This window comes from Erithacus rubecula (assembly GCF_903797595.1).
Source record: "Erithacus rubecula genome assembly, chromosome: 5".
In the NCBI taxonomy this organism is placed as follows: domain Eukaryota; kingdom Metazoa; phylum Chordata; class Aves; order Passeriformes; family Muscicapidae; genus Erithacus; species Erithacus rubecula.
Window position 1 is genome coordinate 54680656 of NC_136687.1, and position 19027 is coordinate 54699682.

The 19027-nt window shown below is 38.7% G+C and overlaps 1 protein-coding gene across 1 annotated transcript in view; it reads left to right on the forward strand.

Annotated features, from left to right (window-relative positions):
* The first annotated feature begins 3169 nt into the window (after nucleotides 1-3169).
* Nucleotides 3170-19027, forward strand: part of MAPK10 (mitogen-activated protein kinase 10) — a 160888-nt gene continuing 145030 nt past the window's right edge. The window contains exon 1 of the mRNA XM_079306531.1: nucleotides 3170-3377. The gene's annotated coding sequence lies outside the window, so the exon portion shown is untranslated. The remainder of the gene's footprint in view (nucleotides 3378-19027) is intronic.

Consider the following 19027-nt stretch of genomic DNA (forward strand, 5'->3'; position numbering starts at 1 on the left):
GCCACAATAACATGAATTTTGTTACCAGTGAGGCAGTTCCTCTGAATACTGATACAAAGAAGAAAACCCTCACAGCCTGTAATGCACTTTATGGAGTCATTTTTGGTAGCAATACATGGGCTCTGTTCTCTCCAAGGCTTCAATCAATGCTTACACACCTGTTTTTGGAGGGTTTTGTTGGTCCTTTAGATCAGTGCTGTGTAAATATAGAATATTAAGTTTATCTGGAGCTGCTGCAGTCTATAAATATTCAAGTGTCTGCTGCCAGTTTTGTGGATGTAAGACTCACATTGCACTAATGGAAATTATAAATTCAATCACAAATGAAGAGGACTTTCAAGAGACACTTAAGTGCACTGAAGTATTAGATAACTAAGCAAAAAAATCCTAATAAAAAAGAAAATAACTGTGGCTTTTCAGGTAAGCATCACAGCTAGTTCTACAAATATTCTTTCTCTGCACCAGAATCTCAATAACTCTGAGAACATAAAAAAAAAAAAAAAAAGAAAAAAAAATCAATTTTATGTGTTTTGTGAAATGTGGTTATTTAGTTCTGCCACCATGTACATGCCACTGAGTGTTCAGAGAAAGAAGTGTTGTTTACATGGTTCCTTCAGTCTCTCTGGAAAGCCAGGCAGCTCTCCTCTGTGTTCTTTTACTTAGTAAAGAAAACTGGGGTGGAGCCTGGTGTCACAGAATTTGCCATGTAAGGACTGATCCATGCCTCGGCCTTCTCTCCTGAGAAGTCCAATACCTTTTCAATCTCTCTTATCCTGTTTTTAATTGTGTGGCCGCTTTATTCTTAACATTCTTACATCTCCTTGTGCCTTCAGTGATTGGGAGAGATGAGATTCATCAATATTCCCACTTTATCACCTGTGCCAAGAGATTTTAAGCATCAGTGCAAATGCTTTTGTAAAGGGATTTCATTCTGCTAGCTATCAAGTGTTGCAGTAGGTGCTTGCAATGCAGAGTTGCATAATAGCATGACTTGTTCAGAAAGCACATTGCAATGCAGGTTTTTAATCTGGGCACCAGTGTGAGTGAAGGATAACAATTTTCACACTGTGTAGCTTCCTGAGGCTACAACACAGGTTCCATTTAGCACAGCTCACGTGCTAATAAAGTTCAGAGCTGTTAATTACAAATTTATTGAAGGTTTATATGAGTGCTTTATCTGATAAAGCATCTAATCATGCCTTGATGGGTGCTGATCACAGACACTTCATCATTGCATAGGAGTTTAGGAAGCACTTTGCTGTTCAGAAATAATTCCAGTATATCCTGAGCAGCATTAGGGATCTGCTGGAATACATGTTCTTACATGTTGAAGATTCTCCAGTTTAATCTGTTGGTATTTTTAAATGGCAGAGAGGAGCTGGGAAAATTCTGTTTTCCAAATACATGTAATCCCTTTATTATTAAAAAAGTAAACAATAACTTCTGATTATCATCAAATCCATAAAGTGTTTCACTCAGAGCACATGTAGCAGCCTGTAGTGGGCAACAATCATCACATTTATCAAATTCATTGGAAATCACCTCTTAGGCTTTATCATTCAAAAAGCATGCCACATTGCAAAATTCCAGGTTTCTGCCATCTGTGGAGAGTCCAGTCACGAGTTAAATTTGGAATTACTAGAGGCAGCACTCCAAGTGAGCTTTTTTTATTGACCACCTCTTTTTATCTCCCTGTTCCTGTGGTTTCAACCTCTATTTATCTGATACACTTTTCCTATGCAAAAATTTACTGGAATGGTCCAATATTACTGTCAGAAATCTCTCTTGCAGGTTCTTCTACTTCATTTACAGGAAGTTTTCCATTAAATCATGTTACAGCTCTTATCATCAAAAGCACGTTGAGAGCTCTGTACTGGTGCCAACTGTTTTCACAAGGTGTTAATACCAGAAAGAAGAGTTCAGTACTAAATGCCATGCAGATCATCTTCCCTGAGCTGCTGAAAAAGCCTTTCTAGGGAAGGTGTTTACTGCTCAGTTCAGAGATTCACCCACTGGCCTTTGAGGAGGAAATTCTGCTTTTTGTTTGCTTGTTTACTCAGGAGAAAAGGAATTGTGTTTGCTGTTACAACAACTAGCAGTGGCTGCTATGTGAACTAAGATTTGAAGCTTCTCAAATGGAAATGAGACTTGCAATCCCAAACTGAGCCCCCATGGCTAAATCTTTTTGATGTGTTCATTAATTAATTACTGATAGCTGAAGGAGATTAGAGCAGAGTTCAAAGCTGAGAAATACGCAAAGGAAAATACTGTATTAGACAAGAAAATCAACTGGAAAAAGTCTAGTTGAGTTTTATTAGGGTCTTGCTCTTAGGAAAGTTTCACCACCCATTCTAGTGAAGATGTAGTTTCACTGGAATTCCAGCTCTAGAAAGGGTTGGAATCTCAGATGTTTGTGTATGGTGCCTTTCAAAACATATGCTGCCAATTTAGTGCAGCCTTCTGAAATATATTTATAGCCAATCATACCTTTGGGAGGTTGGGATGGACTGAAGCTTTAGGGGGCTGAAGAAGCCCTGGAGCTTGTCATTCCTGATGAAGTTTCTGGATGTGTAAAGCTGTTGTGGTGCATCTAACCTAAGTCTGAAGACAGTAACAGAGTATTACTTTAATTTTCTTTGTAACCCATAAAACCAGGCACAGACCCCAAGCTTCTAAAATTAGTTCACAAGTTAATTAAGATATTAATCTTTTCACCTGTAATTTCTGGTAAGTGCAGGTGAAGCAGAACTATACAAAGGAAAGATGAATTACAGTAAAAACCATACAACTCAGCCTTTTGTTCTATAATTTCTCCAAGCAAAATAAGAGAAAGCAAAGAAAACTAGCAGCAAAGCTGCAGACAATGAAATGGTTTGCAAAGATATGTAATGGTTTTACTGAATAATCATATTGAGCTGAAACCAGCCAGCCAAACAATGAAAACTTAAAATCAGATTTCCTCACTGTGGGATGGGCAGTGAGTTCATTGAGCTATGTAATTCATTAAAGATAGTTTTACAATGCAAAGGATGCAAATCTCTCTTCTAAATGAAGGGCATTGGCCTGTGTCTGCACTTACTGAATTCACTTGAAATACTTTAACTTCAGCTGTGGAATTTCCCAGTCTCCTCTTCCCCAAGTCAAGAAGGGGTTGGAGCAGCAGTACAACAGGTGAGTGTAATTTCTCTGATACAGACTTTTCTCCCTTCCTTGTCCCCTGTAACACTGTTTCCTCCTGTAATTCATTCAGTAGTGAAATCAGGTGTATGTTGCTTTGAAATGCAGTGCAAAAGTCCATCTTACTGCCTTATGAGTGTGTTTCCTGCCAGATTAAAAATGCTGTGATTTATGAAGCTTCCAGAGAAGAATCCCATAAGGTAGGATTAAACAGAAAGATGTTCTAGGGTGTTCCCTGCTATAATGAAAAACTGTAGTAAATAGTTGACTGGAATTTTGAGACCACTGGACTTAGAATTTAGGATATTAGTGTTTCTTTAAGGTAGAGTTAATTTCTCACTTAGTGAAAGCTTCATCAGCTAGAAAAGACCAATGGACACTAAATGATTTGAGATTATTTGTGAAAGAAGATTGTGCCAGCCAGGATTGAGAAGAAGAAATGCCATTCTCTGTCTGGAAATTCATTCCCTCCTGCTTGTGGAAATACAGACTGGAATGGAATATGTCCCTGGGTCCTGGTGGGGAAGAGCAGATTAATTTTCCAATAGCACCACAGACCTGGCAGGTGCAGATGGGTGCTGCTGCAGGGCTCCTGCTCTGTACACTTTTAAAGGTGGTTGGTGCTTCAAGGGACACTGGAGGAGAGAATTATGGTTATTTTTAAAAAGCTTTGACAGTATAATTTGAAAAATAGCCTGGGAGTGAGGCACAAGGATAGAGAAATAGTACTGAGGATCACATCTCTAGTGAGGTAATTCTGCCTGCCACCAGAGAGAAGATTGAAAAACCAGCTCAGGTAGGAAGAAATTGAGAGCAGGGCCATGGGTGAGCTTCTTTATCCTTGCAGATAATGGAGTGTGAATGCCAAAAAGCTGAACCAACTGCTGGGGATCTGAATAAAAAGCATATTGTTTATATAAATTATATATTATATTTACATATACTTATATAAAGCATATTTAAAGCATAACATATATATACACACAGACATATATACACACATGCATATATATATATATATATGGCTCATATAACTTAAGATAAAAGTCTTCCTCAAGTAACTGAGATGTATTTCAAGGAACAGAGATTTAAATTTGCATGTGTGTCTAAGAGCTGTGTGTTACTTCTTTATCACTTCTATACTAACAGGGCAAAGATTTCTCAATTCCCCATTTTTTCCTAGCCTTTTTAACAAAGGCTCTCTGAAGAGTGGAATTGTAGCTTTTTTTCCCTTTGATTATCTGCTATGCAGTTCTGTTCTCCAGTAGTTGCAAGCTCATGTTAATTTAGGATTTGTAGAGAGAAAAAATATAAAGGACTGGTTTCTAACTCATAATATGCTGCTTGCTGACAACATACTCATGGTTCTGCAAGCAAATTAATTTTCCCTAACTATTCTATTTTTGTGTGTGTGTGTTCATTCAGCAGCTGGAATTTATGGCTGAATATAGCAGCAGTACCATAGAATGTTTTCAGGTTAAGAAAATTATGTTTATTGGCTCTTTTGATGGAAATAAAATAAAAAACTTTGACCAAGCCCCCTCTTATAACTGTGCTGTGATACAGCTAACTCATAAGAGGTCAGCGCTTTCTCTTGAAATGACCTAAATATTAAAAAATAAATTAAAAAAAAAAAGAGAGAAATGTTTAGTTTATCTGGGATGTGTTTTTCAGTCCAGAGTGTAGAAACCATAAACTCAGGGCTCCTACAGCATCCCTAAAGTGCCACAGGATGGCAGCCTTTCAGAGTAGTGCACTGCTATCCTGTGGAAACCTTTAATTCAATTTCTGCCTGAAAACTGATGAGTGTTCTGGTGTACAGAAACCTCTTCTTTGTTACAGAAAGCACTGTCCAGCTGCATCATACTGTGTTTTGTCTGGATGCTCACAGAGCTTGAAAGGTTGTTCTCTGTAGTGCAGTCTGCATTTTAAGTCTGAAACTGAGATTAAAAAACAAGGGCTATCAAATATGGGTGTGGAGTTCTAGTTTTTGGGTTTTCTCCTTTAACCTACACCATGCTTAACAGAATCTGGAGGGTTAATCTCTTTTTCCTCTTGCATGTGATTGGTTCATGACTCAGATCCTTCATGTATTTTCAATTGTATTTTGTTTTGTATTATTCAATTGACGTTTTGTTTAAGGAGAGATTGCAACCTTAAAGAAGTATTTTGAATAAGGACAGCCATTATTGTGGATGGTATGAGAAAAACAATTATTGCTGTTGGTTGTTGCAAAAGAGATTCCTGCAGGTGTGCAGGTCTCTAAGATTACCACAGACAGTGCAGGAATTGTGTTCAGATGGAGCTGACTGTCTCATGAACTCTGCAGGAGTGTGTGACCTCAAAAAGTATACAACTTTAATACCCATATAAAGAATTAATCAGCTCCACACAAGTTTGCAGCTGTGTTCACAGAACAAAAATTTCAAACACTTCTTAAAATCTTGGTCTAAGATTCCTTAGTACATGTTTGTGATATCAGACAACAACTTTGAGGTTGCATTGGAATTCATGATTGCATCAGTTGTGAAAACTCAGTCCTCATGAAATTAAAATAATAGATACTTCCACATAAATCAGCAGAAGTACCAGGAATTGAATTATCTTCTGGAGCAGGTGCCTGGGTCACATCCAAAAATGTATGACCAGCAGATTGAGGGAGATAATTCTGCCCCTCTGCCCCACTCTTGGGACACCCCACCTGGAGTGCTTCATTAAGCAGGTCAAGGTTAGGTATTAGGAATAAATGTGCAAGAAGGGTGGTGAGGAGCTGGCACAGGTTGCCCAGAAGCTGTGGATTCCCCATCCTTGGAAATGTTCAGGAAGAGGCTGGATGGGACTCTGAGCAAACTGGTCTAGAAGAAGGTGTTCCTGCCTAAGGAACTGGGTGATCTTTAAGGTCCCTTCCAACCCAAACCCTTTTGTGATTTTATGTTGGACCCAAGCCTCATTTCAGGGCATTGAGGCACCTTGATCTTGTCATCCCCAAAGTCATCTTGTACATATTTTGTCTGCTAAATACATAGCACTCTTAAACCCAGATTTTTTCTTCCCTGTTATAGGGCATGACAGAATATTGTCATCTGCTTACATTTCCTCCAGCAGGGCATCATCCTGTAAAGTTTCCTCCAGAGGCCCATCCTGAGCACCTCAACATGAGTGAGCAGAACAATGCAGTGAATCCATCTGTATTCAGCAGGAACTTGTTGCCCACAGCCAACCCCTCTGTGGTGGAACCTGCTTGCCAAGGATTATAAAATAAGGCAATTATTTATGTTAATGGGGATCAGAGGAGAAATGGGGCCAAATGCACAACAGTAATATATAATGTTTTCCTGGCTTCATGGGATTATTTTGATTGAGCTACTCTAACCACAATTTATGAGCCAGAGTCTCAGTTTGCTTTGGTGCACCAAAGGGTGCAAATCATACTTATGCTTATGGTAAGCAGATTCTGCAAGCATAGACTTGCAGTCATAAAATCAGTGTATAGGTTCACAGCAAACAACCAAAGCTTTATTAAAATAAGGACATCAAAAATTAAGCTATTTCAGAATTTTTCCCATTATTAACATTTTCTGTGAAGAAACTCTCCCAAAAAGATGACTGCTTTTATTCTTTGCCAATTCAGTTATGCTAATTTTCGATCTAATTTCTTACTGTTATGACTGTTATATGTGTTAGGATGTGTTTCTTTCTGTACTTTCCTTTGGGATTTGTTTTCAAGAGGTCTGCAGTTTGAAGAGAAAATGAAGGAAACATTCATAGGCTTCACTGGAAGTGAGGCAACAGACAGTGCCATGCTATATCAGCATTTGAGTTTTTGTTTTGTAGTTCTTGCTTTTGTTTTGAGGAGGAGAGATGGTAACCAAAGATGGGCAGATGGTGCTCCTAGGCTAAGAAAACTCTAAGAAATCTCAATATTTAACCCAAATAGGGATTAAATAACTTGTTAAACTTGTGCTGCAGCACAGTTCTGTGACCCTACAGCTTCTACCACACAGAAAAGCAGAACCTTTTAAAAGCATGAGGCAGCTGCTCTGCCTTCTCCATCCCGGTGATTTTCCAGATCCCCAGCTCACCTACCACCCACGTGGGAAGGTGGTTCACAATTTATGTTGCACCTCAATTACCAGCAAACCACAAGCCTTTCTCAGCTTCCAAGGCTGAATGCACTCGTGGGTCAGCTGAGAGTAGCTGCAAAGGCAAGGTTTTCTACCTTTAACTTCCTGCCTCCCTAAGAAAAAAAGGGTTCTCTCAGATGAGGAATAATCTGAGGGGTGGATATTTTTGGCTCAAACTTCCCCCAGCTACTGCTGCATAAATCCAGGTGCTGCATTCTCTGGAAGCACTGATTATATGATAGGAATAGGATCATTTTTAACACAACTGAATTGGTTCTTCCCAAGTAGCTCAGACACATTTTGAATGACTAGTTCAGCCCTTTGCTTACATGATCAAGAGAAAGAAAAAATGAGTCATCTCATTTTGAGAGCTTCTTCACAGAAGAAAAAGTTCTGCTGTCCTAATGGTGGTATATGCATTATTCTCTGTGGACAGGCAAAAGAAAAAGAGGAGTGATAGAAGGATTCTATGGCTGGGATTGTTTCATAATGTGAGGGAACTTGAGGAGAGCATATGAGAAGACAGAATCACTGTTTTCCTTTTCCTGTTTCTAAAGAATTTCTTGTAATGATGGGTGACACAGTCTGTCCTACAAGGTAATATCAAGTTACAGTCCATCCTACAAGTTAATATCAAGTTGGTTTTCCCACCCCCCACAGTGAGTGGTTATATAATACCTTAGTACTGTACTCCCCAGTCTCCTAAGAAATGCAGAGTAAGTGGATATTTGATTACTTTGAGAGATATTCTGGTATGTGTATTGTGAGAAACCTGAAAAAAAGTAGAGATTGTGTGCTCCAAGGGGTCAGATAAATAAGTATTGATATTCATCTAATTTAAACTTAACTAAAAGATAATCACATATTTCTAATTTACTTTAAGAAAATAGCTTATATAAGTAAATTGATAAATAATTCTCAATTTCTTTATTAGTGGAATTTTTGGTTTTGGAGCATTCTCTTCAAATCTTAAATTCCTCAGAGGACAGTAGTTCCCTGTTTCCCTTTTGAGAGTTTGGAATTGCTTGGAATTGTCTGATTTAGGATTGAGTTGTAGGTAGTAGCCTGCTGTAATTCATAGGTAACCTGTATATATAAATGTAATGATACCTCTTAGGCAGAAACTGGAGAACCTAACTTATTTCTTGCCACTGTGTGGAGAAAAAAAGGAACCCCAAATACAGCCTTTTAGTTCTGGAGATGTTATCCACAGCATTGCAATTGTATTGTGCCTTTGAAGGACAAATAGAGATCAGTGAATTTAAGTGAAGTTTAAATTAATCTCTGCACAAGAGTATCACCTTTGAAAACTCTAAATAGTCATGTAGATATTTTGCTTTTTCTGAGCTGGGTGCTAGAGATGTAAACAAATGAGTACCAACTCTGTTCTTGGACAGGATTTTATATGGTCAATAGCTGCACTGCCATTCAGTTTCATGCAATGGAACTAGCAGAGACTGTGTGATTTTCTTTCCCCTGTTCAAATTAAGAAAAAAACTCACCATGCTTCCATCACAGTGGAAAATTTGCCTGCGTCTGTCACTGTCAACTAATGTACTGTTAGCTTTACTTGAGGCATTTCCTGTGTCAAATATACAACTGTAGACAATTCTAGAAACACAACTGGTACAGACCATCATTCTCTCTGAGCTTAATTTACACCTTAATTAACTGTGTGTCTGTCCATTGCTCAGTGTATTGCTGCTCTTTGACAGAGCATGAAGTGCTATGGTGTTAGGAATAAACAATGCAGTCTTCTGCAGGCTAATGCACAAAGCCAGCTGATGCTTATGAGGCTCAAAAAATATTTTAAAATCACTGGTTGAACTGTGCACTATGTTTTCTAGAACTTGAGCAGCAGTATGATTTCTGCATGCTGAAGAAGGCAGCAAATCAACATTTTTGTAAATTTTCAGTCCTTACTTTCTTCATGTCTCAGGTCTTGTAGGTGCTCTTTGCTAGTGGCTCACAAAGGCAGACAAGAGCTTCTGTGTACATCCTGTATGATCATATATTGCCTGGCTATGCTGATTTTTTTAGTCAAAAAATGCCTTACTGGCTTCATGCTCTGTGTGTAGAAAGCAGAATTTTTAAAGTTACTTAATTTGATATCATTTTTTTCTAGATTTCAGTTCCACATGAAAGCCAAAACAGCAAGCAGGCTGAAAATTTCCACCTCAAGTGTTTCTGTGCAGGCACAGACAGCACACCTGGTTCAGAAAAATGAATTACCAATGTACTGAAGCTGTCCTAGCTGTCCTGCACTGCCTTGGTGAAAAGGTATTTATTTCCCTGTGCTACTCCCTGTGGTGAGCAAATGTTGTGAACTTCCCAGGTACTTGGCCACGAATTGCATTTTTATTATTTGGGGGCTGAAGTTACTTTGGGAATGCCAGATGCACAATTACAGTGCTTTCCTGGTTCTCCCCTGGGGGGTGGATGGATGGATGGATGGATGGATGGATGGATGGATGGATGGATGGATGGATGGATGGATGGATGGATGGATGGATGGATGGATGGATGCAGCCCTGCAGGGATCTCCAGCTCCTACCCTGCCACCACCAAATGTGCTCCCAGGCATCCCTGCTTTAGGATGAAAAAAGGGCTGAAAAGGGCCTCATTCAGAGCACAGGTGTGAGGAGTGTGGCTGTGAAGTTTTGCCTTTTCCCCCCTTTTTTTTTATTTTTAGAATTTATTTATTTTCCTGGTTACTGGATAAATACCCTTCATAGAGAGCCCCCTCTGCAGAGAAGGTGCTCATCTTATCTGAGCTTGCAGCAAGTCACAGGTGCTGCCTCAGCTACCATAAATACACATTTTTATTATTTTTTAAACCTCTAGGCTTTCCACAAAAAGCAGTTTACTGTGATGCTGTAAAAACTTGTGTGTGTCTTCACACAAAACAAAACCCTAACTTTCTTAAGGTGCTGGCCACATGGTGAATAATAACTGTGGTTTTAATAACTGTTATAACAGAATTAATTGTTAAATTTGTTAATAATTTTATCTGGTGGCATTCTCTGAGCTACTCATTGTTTTTGTACTCTTGGTCTATACGTATTCCACAACCAAGTTGCATTCCTGATTATATAAAAGATTATTTATATATTGGTTTTGAAGCTTTTTAGGTACAATTCTATCTTCCTTTAAAAAACTGTTGTGTTTTTTCTGGTTTTTGTAATTTTTTTGTTTATTGCTGCCATAGTCCTGTTGCACCCCAAATCCACCACTGTCTGTTTCATATGGAGTTTAAACTTGTTTGAGCCCTATTTCAATTGTATGAGTCTTGGACTTCAGTGGGATTATCTCGTGAAAAATTTCTATTTTGTATTAGTAAAATTGACCATTGCTTAATCTTCCCTCAAAAAAAAAATTTTCTTATATCTTGTGTTTTCATTCTAAACAATCCTAAAAATAATTTGTTTTACTGAAATAACACCATGTGATTTGACACCAAAACCCACTAAAAGTATGAATCTGATAGCCCACAGCATTTTTAAAAAACCTAAAAAATTAGGGTTTTTTGAATTGTACCCTATATATATACATATTAAAATTGTTTTCCCTTAAACATTTCAAAATTATTTGAGATACTCCTAATGGTAACATCTATAATTTTAGAAAGTAATTATTTCTAGTCTTAGTTGTTGAAGGTAATATAAATGATAGTTTAAGTGGAAACTAAACTAAGTCCCCCAGATGCAGAGTTAGGATTTTGTAGTATACTTATTTCAGGAGGTTTAGTTAAGCTGTGCCATTTATGGGGGAATTCAGGTGCCAGGGATGGATGGGATTTCCTATTCAAACCTTTAAGGGACTGCCTGGTTTTACTGACAGGCAGATGTTCACAAAACAGTATTTTATGTAAAACATTTCTCCCTGTGTGCAGTGTTTTTTTTAATGTAATTGTTGTCTTATTTTAGAGGCAGTGCAGCAGTTAATTTAGCCAGGCCCCAACAGCAGTGCTCTGTTATGCCAGTGTAATTCTGCAATAGCATTAGTCTTATTCTGAGATGTGTTTATTTTTAATCCCTGCTATTATCCCTGAATTTTCAGGTTTCCAGTCTGCTTATCAGTTTTCTTAGAATGGTCTTGGGAGTCTCCAGGTTTGGAAAGAAGTCTGTCACATAATCTGCCCTTTTTATCCTGCTCAGTTAGTGATTTAAATGCTGAAAGAGGAACTGCTTACACTGAGCAACCACAAATAAAAAACCCAAACAAACAAAAAAATCCAAGCCCACAGATAATCATGTGCAGCTAAAATTCACCAAGAATCTTGCATCCTGCTATTTGGGTAGGTTTATAACTAAAGCTCTCTTTTTGATTACTATTATTCCCAGGAGCAAAGAGATTTTTCATTCAGCAATGTGTACATGCCTTGTATCTGAATTAGTAAATAAGTGTGAACACTTCCCATCATATCAGTAGTTATTGTATGCACACTTGTCAGACAAAAGTGCCTTCTGTGGTGTCTGTAACACCAAACACTGTCCTTGAGGCTGACCTCTTGAAGTGGGGTGCTTATGAGTGTGGGGTGGATACAGCAAGGGCAAATCAGTCAGAGCTTCCCTGCCTAATCCTAGAGATAAGAATTTGGGCTGAATGCAGTGACTCCCATGTGTGTTGAGATTCCTGAGTCCTGTGCCTCCACCCACCACAGACTGTAGTGTGAGGGATTCTGCTGTTCCTGGGAGAATTTGTATATAGCTGCTGTGAATCCCTCTGGCAAAACCTCTTTGGGCAGAGTTGAAGATAAATGAGAGCCTTTTGGTGATAATGCATTTATTAAAAGCTTGCTTTAACAGTTCAAATAGATACCTAGTGTTGGACATCAAGACTAACCAAAAAAACCCAAACCCCAAACATTTGCTGTTCAGCCATGAAACAATGAATTTTAATTCAAAGTTCTAGGTAGATCTGGTTCTGTTGGCTGTACTCCCTGTTCCCTGTGCAAGGCTTTTGCACTCAAAAAATGGAAATGGCAATGTGCCATACACCACATATTAAAATTGCACTGTTATAAAAGCAAGGGAAAAAGCACTTTGCAGTGCTTTCACTTATCATTTAGTGCCAGCTGGCAGTGTGGGATTGGGAAAGCTATTGGTTAGTCTTTTATATTTGGTCTTGCTTGCTGTGAGATAAATAATAGGTCTGTCTTCCCTGACACCTTTTATCTAGGATCTTGAACTGTTTCAATTCTGCCTGTGGATGGGAAGGGTTCAATTAAATAGTCCCTTTGCAGGTGTTGTATTATACAGGCTTGTATTTTACAGTTTCTTTACATGGCTGTGCTGATATGCACACAGGTGCTGGTGCCAGTGAAACTGTGGAATGCTGCTTGCAGTGTGCACCCATTCCATTGATCATAATCAAAACGAAATGAAAAGATGGAGCCCCATGTGCTCTGGAAGTGCAGCCCCTAGCCTATTTATATTGTGTTGTTTGCATGAAGGGAAAGACAGTGGAGAAGTGGGAGAGTTTGTGGTGGAACCACATTCCATGCTGTGCTGGGATAAAGGGAGAAGATCAGTGATGTGGGGCAGCTTGGACCCAAGGGACAACTCCTTTTAATACCAGTTGTGGTGGTGTGTGTAATGTACTATGCAGGAACATCAGGGAATATCCTGGAGATCTCTCAGTGCCACCAGGTTGGCATCCAGCCCAAAGCTGGATGTGCAGTCACAGCCATTCTGGAATACTTGGGGGAAAAGAGAAACCTGAAGTCTCTCTTCCCACAAATGGAAGTTAAATTATACCATACTCAGCTGTAAAGAAACCTCTTGATTTGTGCAGGGATCAGAAAAGTTCTATAACATGTATATAATAAGATAATTGGAATATAAATATAGCTTTAAAAAGATGGTTGATCCTTTGAAATCTTACTTGATGCCCCTGCCTATGGCAGGGGGGTTGGAACCAGATGATTTTTAAGGTCTCTTCCAAGCCAAAACATTGTAAATTCTATGATATAAATAGTTTGGAACCTGAAATAGAAATCATTGTATCTTCAGTCTGCTTTACTGACTTGAGCACTTCTTTCCCATGTTGAGACTTGTATGTGGAGAATGTGGAGAAATAAGACATGCCCATAATAGGCTAAAATAAATTTTTGTAATGGATGGTTACATTTCCTCTCTGTTTACCTGTCTGCAAAATACATGCCTGCAAAGAATGTGAAAGTAAAAAATTACATTCTGGACATGAGTTTCTGTAGTTTTGTAGAAACTGAGTATAAAACTTGTAGGACGTGATCAAATAAAAGTAAGGTGGGATTTTTTGCCAGCTTTTGTGTGATATTGGTGTCTATGTAAAATGGGCTGCTACATATTGATCTATGTGTGAAAAATAGATTATTATGGAAAAATTGGCCATGTTTCTCTGTGCATTTTCTAGGAAAGAAAACAAAAACAACAACAAAAAATATTCATGTTTATTTTTGCTTAGATGTGACTTTTCAAGAGGAGATGCAATTACATAATGAAAGTGTGGTGGCTGCACATAACTGGAATTTTCTGTGAAGATGAAAAGGGACCAACTGCTTTTGCAGTAAGTTATCACTGGCAAAAAACAAACACAAACAGGAAGCACTGCTGAACAAAAATGGTCTCCCTTTCTAGAGAAATGTTAAATGCCACAGAAAGTGATGTCTGGAATCCATATTTCCACATTTTCTTTTAGATACCAAGATTCCAGTCTTGCTGAGGTTTTGCATTTCTGTGTTCTGGAAAGGATGGGAAAGTTGTACAAGATTTTGTTGACCAGGAATCTCTCAGGTGCCCAGGATAACCACTGTAAAATGGTATTCACTCATCTGCTCATGTCTGAACAGGTCTGTGCTGATGAACTTACAAACTGTTTTAAGAATTGTAACCCAGGATATTAACAGTTTAAATAATCTAGATCCAAGTGTTAGGGTAGATTTAAAAATACCCAAACAAATGTAGTATTTCATTAATACTAAATCAAGCCAATCATTGGAATTCAAGTTTGCCTTTGCTTGTTGGTTCTGTTATCCAAGGGTCTGATTTACACTCTCACATCCAGAAACTTATGATTCATCCTTTTAGTTTGTCCAAGACAAACTGCTTGGACATCAGGGTCACTGATGGAAGTAATCTTGTAGCTGTTGCTGGTTTATTCTGCATTGACAGTAAACATTTTACTTAAAGATCTTTCTTTAATGATATTGGGAAAAAAACAAAATACCTCAATTTGCAGCAATAATTAAATTTAAAATGTTTGCTTTTTCTGAAGTAATGAAATTTTAAATGAAAGATGCAAACAAAAAGCAGAAGGGACAAAGTGAACAGACTATGAAAGAGAACAACAGGATAATTTTAAATTTTTTTTTTAATTATTTCATTCAGGCATAAAAGTAAAATATTTGGTAATAACTGTTAACTGGTATTGTTCATGAAAACATAATAAAACTAGGAGAATGGTATTCAGTCTGCAGCAACTGGAAACCATCAGATGATTTGGACTACACTCACAGTATCGTGTATTTAATATTTGACTAATATTTTTGATAAATGGTTCATCTTCAGCTGTTAGGAGCTGAGCTTTTTTAAAAAATAACTTGTTTGAAATTTTGAGGCTCGTCTGTGGCTTATCCCTCATCTCCACTTTGCTGTTCAGAGCAGTGGTGAGAAGGACAAGTGTTCTCAATCTGTGAGTTTTTAAACACACAAAGCTGTAAAGTCTTATCACTTCCTTATCTTGGCACCTGCAATTCTATGCTCTCCTGTATGTATCAGGTGAGATAATCACCTATGCCTCCCTTAAATGTAGGGATTGAGAAACAGAGCTGAAAACATTCCTATCAGTTAAGCTGGGCTTTTGTCACTGCAGCTGTGAATACTTTATTTAGGAAAAGCAGCCAGAGATAGAGGGATGTGAAAGGCACTGCCTGCCATCTTAGTGGCTTTGCACATTCAGCACAGGTCTGAGTTTATTTTTCATGCTCCAAAACCTGCTTTTCTCTGTTTAAACATTTGTGGGAATAAACCCAAGGATGCTCTTTTACCCCTTTTGCAGGGCTGCACGAGTGGGTTTGGAACACAAGCCCTATGGAGGGAGCTGGGTTTGTTTATCCTTGAGATAAACAGACTCAGGGGTGACCTTATCACTCTGTACAACTCCTTGAAAGGTGGTTGTACTCAGGTGGGGTTGGTCTCTTTCTGCAGGCAGCAACTGACAGAACCAGAGGACACAGCCTCAAGCTGCACCAATGGAAATACTGCTTGGATATTAGGAAAAAGGTTTTTATGGGAAGAGTGATAAAGTACTGGAATTGTCTGCCCAGGAAGGTGATGCAGTCACCATCCCTGGATGTGTTTAATAAAAGTCTGGATGTAGCACTCAGTGCCATGGTCTAGTTGAGGTGTTAGGGCATGGGTTGGACTCAATAATTTTGAAGGTCTCTTCCAGCCTTGTGGTTCTGTGAGTTATTTTCCCTATGTTTTCTGTTTCTGATTTTGGGGTTTTGCATTCAATTATGTGCAGTGAATCCAAGCCTGGGAAAGTGGTTATGCCACTGAGCTGTTAGCTAAAAGTGCTGCAACTTCTTCCAGCTGCTCTCCAAAAATAAACAGGAGTCCTTCCCTGGCCATTCAAAGAACAGCTGCAGGCACCCAGGGTTGTGGGAGAAGACCTGGACTGTCCTTGTTCTGGACAGAGAGAGGGGTTTGGATTGAGAGCAGTGGAAAATGTTTGCTCTGAGGCAGCAAGCTGGCTGTCATCCTTCAGGCTGCAGCTTCAGAAGCCTGGCTTGAAGCTCTGGATCACAGCTCTGAGACTGGGATCCCATCCAGGGAACCACAGGCCTGGAGGACAGATGTGTCAATGGGCCACTCCTGGGGATGCAGGCTTCTCACTGAGCCCAGGGGTTTTAGGAGAGGCTCTGCAGTAAATGTTGGGTTTGGTGGAGTGATCTGGGGCAGTTTTGAGGTGACTATTTATGGCACATATTGAGTACATTCCCCAGCGTGAAGGTTTGGTTATATAGCATTTTGTCCATCTGTTCTGTGGTTCTTTTTTTTGTTGTTGTTGTTTTCTGTGATGGGAAATAAGCTAAAATTACTTTGGATTTTGTTCTTCTTCCTTGCTGCTTGTCTAAGGGGGAAAGTGAAGTGAAATGTCATGACTTTAATAGGAATTTCATGGATTGGCAATGCTTTCTTTTCCAGTCAACATTTGAAGAATTGTTTTTTTTTTCCCATGTCTTCTTTTCCAATCTTTACAATGCCAATTGAAAAACCAAAAAAACCCAAAAAAAACCCAGAAACAATTATTATTAACCTTTGCTGGGTAACCACTAAAAATTAAGATTTACTTACTTTTGGCATCAATTTCCATGTTACCATTACTACTGGTGGTAATGGTAACTCTTGGTAACAATAACTTGCTCTTCTTTTTAATGTTTTTTTAGCACAAAACCTTTGAACTCTTCATCTCATTTCCAATAATTTTCTGTGTTAATGACAGCACCTCTTCAGAAAGTAGTGCTACAGTGCTAGTTAAGAGATTCTTTGAGAACTGTTGGTTTGAAGATATAAGCAAAACATATTTCTATCCTAAAGAGGGGAAAAAAAAGGCTGGCCAGATGCAAAAGTGGAGCAGCTTTGAACTTTTTGTAGCAAGTGTTAAGATTATACCTACAGAAGCACTCAAAAGACAGCACAACTATTTCTGTGCTGAGGTTAATAAATATGCTTGCAATTGGAAATTTTTAAAACTTTATTTAAGGAAAGTCAGTTGAAGCAAAGATACACAAGCAGTCTATAATTTCTGTTTGTGCAAACTGGATTTATTGAATCTGTGCAGTTATCACTGATGTCCAGAGTAAATATATTTTGGCTGCTGTCATCAAATGTTTTTGTTTCCTTCAAGAGGCTATCTCACTAAGTTCTGATTAATTCTATTATTTCATAGGAATTTCAAGTAAAAATACTTGTGCTTGATTTCAGGAATTAATTTTAAAAAATTAGAATGTTCCTTTCCTGTGAATCTTGCCCTTTGAGAAAAGGGTGAGTGTGAATTTCTTCACATGAAGGTGCTACCAGTTCAGAAGTGATGTTATTAACAATTGTTACATTATAGTATTAATGTTTTTTAATGCCTGTAATGTCTTTCATCCCAAATCACTTTACAGCAAGTGTGTCAGCTGTCACCTACTGGATGGTTTAATGCCTTGGTAATAACTCTAAGTGACACTGCATGCAGATGAAAGAGCTTCACTGATTGACAAGGACTCACTGGGGCACCTGGTGCTTTGTTTCAGGAGGAAAAGTGCTGTGCTTGAAAGGAATCCATGACAAGATTACACCTGGAATCTGGGATCAAGGAAGAGGAAACAAAAGATGTTTCATGGGTTCTTCCAAGCCATAGTTTCATGTTGTTACCTTGCTTCATCTGTGATAACAAGGGAAGGTGAGCTGGAGCATGTCACAGATTGCAGCTTGACTTGTGGCTGGTGTGGAGGTGATGTCCAAGGAGATGAGGAGCCCAAATCAGGGGCATCAACAGAGACCAGAGGGATGGGAAATGCCACAGGGAGTTTTGTTTGTTGTCTGGATGCTAGTTCAGGAGGAATGGAGCTCTCCCTGATGTCCAAGCCTGTGTAGATTGTTTTGGAGTACAAATGGTGTGTCAAATATCATCACGTGTTCCTGATGAGATGACAGAATCCTGCTCCATAAGATGCAAGAAGTCCAGCTCACCCAAGAGGGTTGTTTGGAATCAAAATGTATGATTTCCATGATGTGTTTGTTTTGCTTGAGTCCAGGGCAAATAAGACAAATCACTGAGGGGAAAGCACAGGAGAGAGATCTGCTAGGTAGGTGTCAGTCAGAAATGTTCCCTGGTTTTTGTTCTGGATTTCAGCTCAAGTACAACAACTATTTCAGTAGTTTTCAGTCCTGAATTTCTGAACTTTTTAAACTTTCTTTTGACTTAATAAATAGCAGTAATATGTTTTCTTCTGTAATATTCTGCCTCTTCCCCACCATAAACATAGAAGGATGTTGCAGTCCTTCCTCAGTGATGTAATTAAATCAGTTATAAGAATAATCCTTGAGAACTGACCTCTGCAAACTATTCTCAGTCAATGAAAGTGGTTGTCTAAGCCTTTAAACCTTGAGGCAGGTTATGGTCTTGACTTTTCCTGTCAGCAGAAATAATGCAGTATTAGACTGAGGTCTGCCAGGTGCTTTTGGCATAACTTTCAGGACATGGTGGTATGGGGGTTTTTATAAAATTTTTCAGCTTTGCCTAGGTTGATATTTCAATTGCTGGCTGTAGATTTATCCTGATTTACAAGATTACATGACTGTCTACATCAGATAACTTATTCCAGTGTAGAAAAACAGACATTGATCACACCATCTCTCTATTTTTTCAGTGAGGTAATAGATTAGGATCCTTCTGTTTCTCTGGCCTTGGCAGGATTTTCATGAATTCATAAATTTTGGGGGGTTTGGAGACTGGGGGGAGGTTGTTTTTGTTTTTTCTTCTTGCTGTTTCTGAGACAATCTTTGCAATATGGCAGGATGAAAAAAAAGAATGCTGAGGCAGTGAAGAAGGGGAAGGGCTAGAAGCACAAACAATGCCTAAGTGGAATGAGGATGCCTGAAAACACGAATAGCTCTGTTATATCTGAGCTATTACTTCAATTCTGAAATTGAAATACGCTGCCTTGGAATTACACTTTTTTCACATCTCTG